The sequence below is a fragment of the Periplaneta americana genome, chromosome 2 (assembly GCF_040183065.1).
Source record: "Periplaneta americana isolate PAMFEO1 chromosome 2, P.americana_PAMFEO1_priV1, whole genome shotgun sequence".
NCBI classification, from domain to species: Eukaryota; Metazoa; Arthropoda; class Insecta; order Blattodea; family Blattidae; genus Periplaneta; species Periplaneta americana.
The window spans coordinates 12,861,136-12,871,581 of record NC_091118.1 but is presented as its reverse complement, the minus strand read 5'-3'; the positions used below and the strand labels follow the sequence as shown (position 1 = coordinate 12,871,581).

The following is a 10,446-nucleotide window of genomic DNA, read 5'->3' as shown; positions in this document are numbered from 1 at the left end:
ATTATCTAGTATTCATAGAATTGTTTAATAATATCACTGTAATTAGATTGTTAGAGAACAAACGGATAATGGCCTTAATATTATCTTGTTTTGATATGCATTAAAAGGATCGAAGGCGATAAAGTTTATTCTGTAAATAGCTCAGGGGCATTCCCAGCTCTGCCATGCTGGGTTAGGCAAACTGGCTCTATATACAATTTCACTTACTGTTGGACTACACTCAGTGAACTCCAACATCCTAAAGGAGACATAAGTTCGAGAAATAAATAATAGTTTTAAATAAGCAACATTGTCAAATGACCAACAAAGAGACAAAATTCGCTCTGGCTCCATTTTAAAAACAAACGTATGGTTATGTTTACGATTACATGTAAAGCATATCATCCGAAAGAAAACTAAAACTAGTAGAAACTATAACATAACCTTTTCTTTTCATACACATGTAGTTATCAATTACTGATTTTGGAGAACTGTGAATTCAATAAATACAATCCCCAAAATAAATTACACAGCTGTGTAGATCTAACCTCATATTACACACAGCTTACCACACTAAATTGGATTTGGATATGTATTAGTCATGGTCGCCAACTAAAGTATATGAAAAATCGCCAATCGTTAGATTCCTTATTATCAATAAGAGAAAGTTTGTTTTGTTTTTGTCTCTGGAGAGTCCTTAACAAGACGCTAAGTTCTTATTTAAGTAATATAGAACATTAAGCACAAGGTAGCACTGACCCCAGCATACCAATATAGGATATGCAGAGCGGACTCAGCAAGATGTATTTGCGGACAATGGGGGGACATTAACCATGTGCTACTAGGATGCAACCGTACACATGTAGTTATCAATTACTGATTTTGGAGAACTGTGAATTCAATAAATACAATCCCCAAAATAAATTACACAGCTGTGTAGATCTAACCTCATATTACACACAGCTTACCACACTAAATTGGATTTGGATATGTATTAGTCATGGTCGCCAACTAAAGTATATGAAAAATCGCCAATCGTTAGATTCCTTATTATCAATAAGAGAAAGTTTGTTTTGTTTTTGTCTCTGGAGAGTCCTTAACAAGACGCTAAGTTCTTATTTAAGTAATATAGAACATTAAGCACAAGGTAGCACTGACCCCAGCATACCAATATAGGATATGCAGAGCGGACTCAGCAAGATGTATTTGCGGACAATGGGGGGACATTAACCATGTGCTACTAGGATGCAACCGTATCTCCTCTCAAGTACATAAATTTATATCTGAAGTTAGTTCAATACAGGGGAATGGTCCATTTTCAATATCAAATCTACTAGATACTACTAAGATTCCAATATTGAAAGCACTTCTACGACATATACGCAGATGTAAAATGAAACTATAGGGCTAAGAGTACAAATAACTCGATAAGACAATAAATCAGATAAGGAACTAAAGTCTGGCTCATAAGGACGTTGACATTGCCTCCTAGGAGAAAAGGCAATAGGACGTCCATAAAGAAATCCTAACAACAACAACAACAACAAGTAATATGTTGAAAGAACTGGCCGTCGAAAAAGTTAAAAGTCACCAGGCTTAGCGACAAAATTGCTATATTGGCGACATTGTTCCTTATGGCGCCTACCTGTTAGGTTTCGGGTTGTAACATAATCCACCACAATTTGTGTTTATTTCAAATAACGCTTTTATTTTTCATTTCAATTAATCAAGAAAAAATTGACTTAATGACAGTAGTTAAATATTTTAATGTAATTTAACATTGATTTGACGACAGTAACGGTTGTTGTGAACTTGTGCGCCATCTCGTGGAAAGAAGAATCGATGTATATTGCCAATTTATGGAGAGATGTATATTGCCAATTTAAGGTGAGATAATAATAAATATAAAATATAGATTATGTCGTGTTCTGCAACTTTTTTGTAATTTACCTTTTATTATTAAAAATCATCACGTGTAAGTCTTTCCGATTTTCTAGTTTTCATTTTATCTTTCTCGAAAGTCTTTTACGCACATCACTAGAGTTGGCAGCATTGTTGTAACTGAATTATCTTTGAACGTTTGCTTGCGTCGAAAGTTATGTGTAAACATTCTTCTTTGTATGGTGTTTGTGCTTGCAATTAGTATCAATATAGGCCTACAATTATCCATTTTGAAATAAAATTAGCGTTTCAGTTAATTTATTTGTGGCATTTATTAGTCGATAGTGTTTTCTAATTATACACGGATTGTTGTCAGATCGCAGAAATAAGTTGTGAAATTGTGTTGTTTTAGTAGGCTACTGTGTTTTTATCTTAACCTTCCAAGTAAGTATTAAATGATCATAACATTCACGATTGTCCATTTTCAGCCAAATATTTCGTGGAACCCCGAATGAGAATGAAACGCTTCATCACTGCAGAGTAAAGTGAATTTTGAAAAAAAAAATGTAAATAATTTTTTTGGTGAAACGAGGGTTGAGTGCTCAGTCAAACGCCACAAATCTGCCTCTCATTTCCTCAGATTCATGATTAGGTCTAGACGTAGCCTAATCATTCAAAATTTGGTAGTTTCCTCATTTCAGATCATATTTAAAGGTTTTTGAGTTCATTAAAGATAGGACACTTACTTTATTTTTTTCTCTGAGATTCATATTCTTTCAATCAACCAATGCTATCAGTAATTTGTTGGTAGACCGTTGCACGCTTTCAGTAACACAGAAGAGGAAACAGTCTGGGGACACTAAATATACTGTATCTGTCAAATGTAATTAGTAAGATATCTCAGTTCACTTGTAAATTGTTCAGTTTAAGTATAGCGTACGTGTAAATTACTTGTGTACAAGTTCCCATAAAAGCTGTTTGTGTGATGCAGTGAATTCTGGTTCTAGTTTCCTGATTCGTCAGTTTCGTTGCCTTGGCAGCTTCAGCATTCCCCTGCGCACTTCCTTTCCAGTCTTGTAACTCTCCACGTTTCCTTGCAGAGTAAGTATAAATATCAGTGGTGAAGTCATATTTTAAGGTATTGTGAAGATTTACTTTAATATACAGATATAATTCTAAAGCCTAATAATATGGACAAAGTGTGATCAAACAAAATTAGACGTAGTCTGTAGATTTCATTGTCATAATAGTTATAGTTCCATTATATTAATTATTTTATAGTTATTTTTCTAATTTGCAGATATATAATAGTGTTTGCATTTCAATAATGGATTCTAGTTTTCTTGTACCATAATTCTTTCACTAAAAGACAATCGACTGGATTTTGCTGATTTTGTCGCAGTTGTTGCCTGGTTCTTCTTGGAGTAAGTCATTTAATGTATTAGGCGTAATATTACACGGTACATAGAGCAAACTGAAATTGTCGACTAATGATATGTAGACATTCCAGTTAACTTAGTTATTAACAAACTATTGTTGAAGTTTATTTATGCCTCTCCTATTGGTACTTTTTATAAACTAAGTTTTATTTTAAGAACTATTCTCCATAAAAAGTCGGTGTGTTAAAATCTATTAAATGTTTTGAAGTGGACATGATTTTTAATTCATACAAGAGCTTGTCAATGACATCCAATTTCCTTCGAGTCATTGTAAACTGCAGCTGATTTCATCAGCGCTTATCACAACTTTTCTTCCACACCTGTGGAGTAACGATCAGCGCGTCTGGCTGCGAAACCAGGTGGCCTGGGTTCGAATCTCGGTTGGGGCAAGTTACCTGGTTGAGGTTTTTTCCGGGGTTTTCCCTCAACCCAATACGAGCAAATGCTGGGTAACTTTCGGTGCTGGACCCCGGACTCATTTCACCGGCATTATCACCTTCATTTCATTCAGACGCTAAATAACCTAGATGTTGATGCAGCATCGTAAAATAACCCAATAAAAAAACCACAACTTTTCTTTCAATTAACCCAGGGCTGGGCACCAAGAGCAAATTCTACTCTCTCACGGGAGCCATATGACTTCTCTTCAACCCTTTTCTTCCCCGTTGAACACCGTGCAGCGTTGATGCTGTGACAGATGAATATTAAGCGTCTCCGTTTAGAGTTTGGATTCCCTCCCGGTGCCCAGCCCTGAATTAATCAATGCTGATGAACTCACCGGGTATCAAAACTGGTGAATATGAAGAATTGCAGCTGTCAGGTTTGTGATTGCTTGCCCTGTGTAGCGCTTGGCGGACGACAGGGGTGCAATAAGAAGTTAACAGAAAATCAACAATGTTGGCACATTTTGTAATGCCTAACGTGCTTGCCAAAAGAGCAAACATATTGCAAATGAAGACAATGCCCTCTCACATAGGCTTAATCTAATTAAGAGGAGAAAACTGTGTATTAAAACCATATTTACTTTAAAATTTTAGTTAATTTCACATTACATGACATGGATTTTCAAGTACTGTTTTGAACAATCCAAATTAGCTTTTTGATGTTTGTAGAGACTGTCTCGAACGGTACGGTACCGCTATTTTAGTGAGTCACGGTTCTAATCCAGTTGTTTTAGTAAAAATATTACTTTTTATAAAAACTTTTAGGGTTAAAATATGCTTAAATATTGATCAATCATAATCTAAATTCACTGTTCCTTTATCTGTGGATTGCTACACATCACTTTAACTAATGAAAAATGCTTGAATTTTCAGAATTTTTGTAGTTTAGTAGAGTTTATTCTCTCTCTGCAGGAAGAAAAGCATCCGTAGCAAAGAATATTTCTATTACGAATATGATAAAATGATCGAAAGAGAAATTCCTATCAAGCAGTGTTGAAATAATTAGAGCTACCCTATGCTAACTGTAAGACAAAATTGTGACATGGAGTGTGTTAGGTTTTATGACAAGATGCTGAAAGATCGAAATTTGTAACATAAAGTAAGATGATCTGGAAAATACTGCAGATAATGATCGTGGTGAAATGAAGTCCACGCTGTATATGAATCCAAAGTTTTGTGTCTCCTGTCAAGATTGTCGATTTCAAGTTGAAATAAGTTATTGAATCATACAATGTCTTTAATTGAATAGCAGCCCAGAAGAAGGTTGTAACCCTCATTTCTCATAAGTTGACTTTTTCGTGATAAGTTGTTAATGATGCGCTGCATGTAATGCTTGTGCTCGTGTTAAAATCAGCACACATGTCTGATTGTCAGCTTTGGTCTGAAAAATTGAAAGTATGTACAGTAATATGTCCTTTTCCTCATTTTTGAAGAATTTCGCATTTGCTGGTTACAACCTTGTTCAGGGCGGCTATTCAATTTTTGTAAAGTAAGCATGCAATGGAATTCTATTAATATTATTTCTATATTGTAATCCAATTGTTATGCAGAAGGATTTTTTCAGACAAAATATTTTAATCTCCTTTTTTTTTTTTTAAGAATATAAGCTTTTATACAACCTTTTACAATGTTTTTTTTTTTATTATTTCTTTCCAGTTATATTTGATTTCGTGTTGTTTTATTTTATTCCGATTTTTATCATTTTATTTCGTTTTTCTTTATTTCATTTCTTTTTTCAATATTTGATTTTGTTTTTTAATTTTTGTTCATCATTTTATTAGGTCTTTTTTATTATTTTCTTTCGTTTTTCCATCATTGTATTTCTTTCCTTATTATTCTAATTTCGTACTTTATTATTATATTACATTTCTATTATATTACAGTGAAACCTCTCTTTACGGACACCCCCAAGATACGGACACTCCTCATATACGGACAGATTTTTATGTCCCAACTGAAATAATATAGAAATAATGATAAATTTAACTCTCGTTTACGGACACTCTCAGACACGGACATGGACAGCTGTTTCACAGTCCTAAAGCTTGCTTTACCTCCTGACTGCAGACAGAACTTGTATTTGAAAACCTAATGTGTTACAAAAATGGAAAATTTAGTTTTGAGAATTGTACAGAAATTCCTTGAAATGAAAGAAGGGTCTCGTAGGCTACCACTAGCCCAGTTGGCTACCCCTTGTTAGCTGGAAGTGGATGGATAAACAAAGTCATGAAATTTAACCTGTCTGATGGGTTCAAGGCTTCCGCGACACATGATAGGGTTAGTAGAATTATTCTCTTCACTTCAATCAATTGTTCTGTTTCGAGAGACATGGCACCTGAACGTAAAGGTTAAGTTGAAAACTGTAAATTACAGTACTGCATAACTGTAGACCTGGAATAAAATTGCATGGCACAGTACTATATTTTCCTTTTTCGGTCTTATCTACTGTAGTTCAAAGTTGCAAATAATTTACTGTAGTACAGTATACTGTATTTACTGTAGAATTGAACTACAGTAATACATTTGATTTAAAGTGTGAAGGGATACATAATGCATATTATAAATTTACTGTTAGATTTGCAAAAAGCAAAAGAGTACAATTTAGAAATTTCTATACACAAAACAAAAACCATGGCCTTTATTGGTAAAAATTCTATAAGAACTAAAATAGTTATCAATAACTCTGGAGTAGAGCAAGTAAATGCTTTTACTTACCTTCGCTGTAATCTCTCCTATATTCATTCTCGAGATATAGATAATAAATTAGCCAAATTTTAACAGCTGCTAAGAACAATTAGAAATACACTGTTTAAGAAGGTCCGGCAAGACACAATTTTGAAATTCTACAAAACAATGGCCATTCCAACTTTGCTATATGGATCAGAAACTTGGACTCTAACAACTAGTCAACTGAAAAGAATAGAAGCAGCTGAGATGAGATTACTAAGACCGCTAGCAGGCTACACTCTCTCTGACCATAAAATATATAATGAAGACATCCGACAAGAATTAAATATCGCAGCCATTACAGAGACAATCCACAAGTATCGGAGCAACTGGCATGAGCATGTTCTACGGATGCCAAATGATAGACTACCCAGGAGATTATTAAATTACAGACCCCTTGGATATCGAGATCGTGGATGCCTGAAGAAGCGATGGAGAGACCAGCTTTTCATCTGAGACGGAACAGGCCAAATGGCCTAAACCCTGATAGCTATTGATGATGATGACTGTTAGATTGGGGAGCCTCCCTCCCAATAAAGGACACCTCCCAGATGCGGACAGATTGTTACGTCCCTTCGATGTCCGTAAATGAGAGGTTTCACTGTATATCGTTTTTAATATTACATTTAGTTTTTAATTACAATCTTCTTCATTTTATTTCGGCTTCTACTATTTTCTGTCGGTCTTTATTATTTCAGTTCGGTTTTTATTACTGTATTTAGTTGTTTATTATTTTGTTTCTCTTGCATTATTTTATTTTTGTCCTATTATTTTTTCTTTCTTTTTTTAGTATCTTGTTTTTGTCCTATTATGCTCTTTGAGACCGATAGAAAACCGATTTTTTTGTGAATCTGGATATTTAGCCACTTTGGCAGCAGTTGTCTCTGATTCAAGGAAATGTCCTGCCATCTAGTACAAAAACATTAAACGATGTGCAAATCAAGCTTTCAGGTATAACTCCCTGTAAAGTTGATTTTAATAATTTCGAGGGAAAAATTGTTCTGGGGCCGGGTATCGAACCCGGGACCTTTCGTTAAATGTACCAATGCTCAACCAACGGAGCTACCCGGGAACTCTACCAGACACCGATCCAGTTCTTCCCTCTATATCCACAGACCTCAAAGTGGGCTGACAACCGTCAAGCAACCGTTAACAGAAAACCACAATTTAAGTCACACAGAGTTATTGTGCACTCATTGTTGGTTGCTTGACGGTTGTCAGCCCATTTTGAGTTCTGTGGATATAGAGGGGAAAATTGGATCAGTGTCTGGTATAGTTCCCAGGTAGTTCAGTTGGTAGAGCGTTGGTACGTTTAACCAAAAGTCCCGGGTTTGATACCTGGTCCCAGAACAATTTTTCCCTCGAAATTATTCAAATCAACTTTACAGGGAGTTATACCTGAAAGCTTGATTTGCATAATATACGTCACTGTTCGTTAACAGAAAACCACAATTTACATCACACAGAGTTACTGTGCACTCAATGTTGGTTGCTTGACGGTTGTCAGCCCACTTTAAGGTCTGTGGATATAGAGGGAAGAATTGGATCGGTGTCTGTTAGAGTTCCCGGGTAGCTCAGTTGGTAGAGCATTGGTACGTTTAACCAAGGGTCCCAGGTTCGATACCCGGTCCCGGAACAATTTTTCCCTCGAAATTATTAAACGATGTGGTGTGTGAGTTCGCCATCTCGTGGAAGAAAAAAAGCCGATGTGCATCTATTTATTAGTCAATGTGGATTGCCAATATAAGACCAGTGAATAATAGATCTAAAATATTATCACTAATAGCGTCGCCTGTAACTTTTTAATGTCATGCACTTTTGATTAAAGAAAAATAATCACGTTTCAGTCTTTCCACTTAACTAGTTTTCTTCCATTTCATCTTTATCGAAATTCCTTTACATTATTAGCGTTGGCAGCATTGTATCTAAGTTTTCTGTGTACGTGGCAATTTTAGTGAAGTCGAAGTATATGTTATTCATTCTCAAATGGAATTAGTGTTTTATTATCTTGTGACATTTTATTAGTCGCTTGTGTTTTCCAATAATACGTGGATTGTTGTGAGATAGAAATAATTTATTAAACAATTTTGTTTTAGTAGTTACTGTACTTCGTGTCTTCCCAACCTTCCAAGTAAGTATTTGGTCGATCTTAATATTAACGATTGTTGCCGTTTTCAGACAAAATATTTCTTGCATTATAAGATTGAAGTCTACGAAATAATATTTAACAATTACTTGCATTGTAACGTTAAAGGCAGTGGCACAGCCAGGATTTTAATTAAGGACAGTGTAGAGGGTGCTAAAATGAGACACATGCTTGCAAGAACACGACACTGCTTAAATCACGGCCGTTTACAGCCTATACTGTGAATGAATCTACCTAAGGCCTATTTGATTTTCATGACCGGATATTGCTAATACACACAACAAAGCCAAGAACTGTTCAATAGTTCATAATTTCCAATCATTCATGCGAAATGGTTTAACCTGTAAATTGCATTCTTTATAACTGGTTGTATAATACCGTCAATAATAACCATGAATAGAAAAACAAAAGCTTCATTAACCCTCCGCCCCTCTCCGTGGCTGCGTCAATGGGTAAACGCGAAACTTTCTGAATAAATATTTCTGCGTTGATTTCTCAAAAAAAAAAAAAAAAAACCTAAGCTGCATCAAAGAAGGTACATTTTTTTTCTTTCATTAACTTTTGTGAGATGTTTATATAGTGATAAACACGTGGTTTTAGTTTGCAGCAAAAAATAGACTACTTTCAACATAAAATTCGTTTCTTATGCTTATTTCCCTATTTGTATCCTATTGTAATGCACTGTTTTAGCCCTCCTCCTCTCTTGTTATAGTTACTAATATAATATGCGAGGGGTCCAGGACGAATTACTAGGAAAGTGGTCATTTTTCGTATTGTTGTATCCTGGACCTCTTGATTGTTACATTTGTAAGAAATAGGAGGGGGAAAACTAGACAGTGCATTAGAATATACAGGTAAGTGTCGAACTATTTTTATAATGAACGTATTTATGGCTGCAAACTAAAACCACGTGTTTGTCGCTATATACATCTCACAGAAGCCAATGAAGCAAAAAAAAAATGGCAACTTACTAGGTGTAACTTTCAAACGTTAAAAAAGACCGAATTCTATATAGCGCCATGGAAAACAATGTAGATTTAGCAAATGGCACCTACCGATATTTTATAGTTGGCTAGTGTAAGTTGCCAATATTCTCAGATATAACACATATTTTACTAACACATACTAAATAGAAAATAACATAAAATTACACTGTATTTCAATTTGCCGTCTCATTTTGCATTGCATTCGCAGCACTGCAGAATATAATTTATTCTTAAGTTAATATCTTTTCTCTCTCTCTCTCTCTCTCTCTTACTCTCTCTCTCTTTTGCACTGCAGCCTGAGGTTTGTTGTGGTTATCACTTCTGTTGTGTGAATGATTGGGTAGCCGAATTGCTGTGCTTTTGTACAAGTACAGCTCGCTGTACCATGAACAACCGGGCTATGTTATGGATTATGATGAAGATGACATATGAATTACTAAGAATTGATTGTCCACTGTTGCATTGCACAATTACCGTCAGTTTTGTGTTATTTAGTTTCCAGAGAGGAATATCCAATGAATCTAGAACATCGCACAATTCTTTGAAAAATTCTGATGAGTTACTGTGATTTGCTGCAGTTTGTGTTAACATTACTGACTGTGCGGAAATAAAAGTCATAATGGAATGAGAAGTATCGTTATCTGTACAGAATTTAGTATCACATCTGACTGAATCCTGGAAGATCCTAAAACTTATGAAGGTTGTGTATTGTATTTGTTGCTTGCAGGTAATAATGTCCATCGTAGAATGTCCATTACATTAATGTCCAGTCAATATTAGGTCCAGTGATAAAAATGTCCACACTAAATACAGGTCCAGAGACAAAAATGTACTAAAAATATGTC

At 35.0% G+C, this 10,446-nt stretch overlaps 1 protein-coding gene across 9 annotated transcripts in view; it reads left to right on the top strand.

Annotated features, from left to right (window-relative positions):
- LOC138713499 (golgin subfamily A member 6-like protein 24) overlaps positions 1-10,446 on the top strand; it is a 588,053-nt gene that overhangs the window by 513,224 nt on the left and 64,383 nt on the right. For 4 of the 9 annotated variants that reach the window (XM_069845703.1, XM_069845710.1, XM_069845725.1 and 1 more), the window contains one exon: positions 2,868-2,961. The exons of 1 other annotated variant lie outside the window; for it this stretch is intronic. The gene's annotated coding sequence lies outside the window, so the exon portion shown is untranslated. Of the gene's footprint in view, positions 1-873; positions 1,867-1,990; positions 2,305-2,867; positions 2,962-10,446 lie in introns of those variants that run through there. 4 more of the 9 variants (XM_069845720.1, XM_069845690.1, XM_069845683.1 and 1 more) reach the window with 4 other exon arrangements.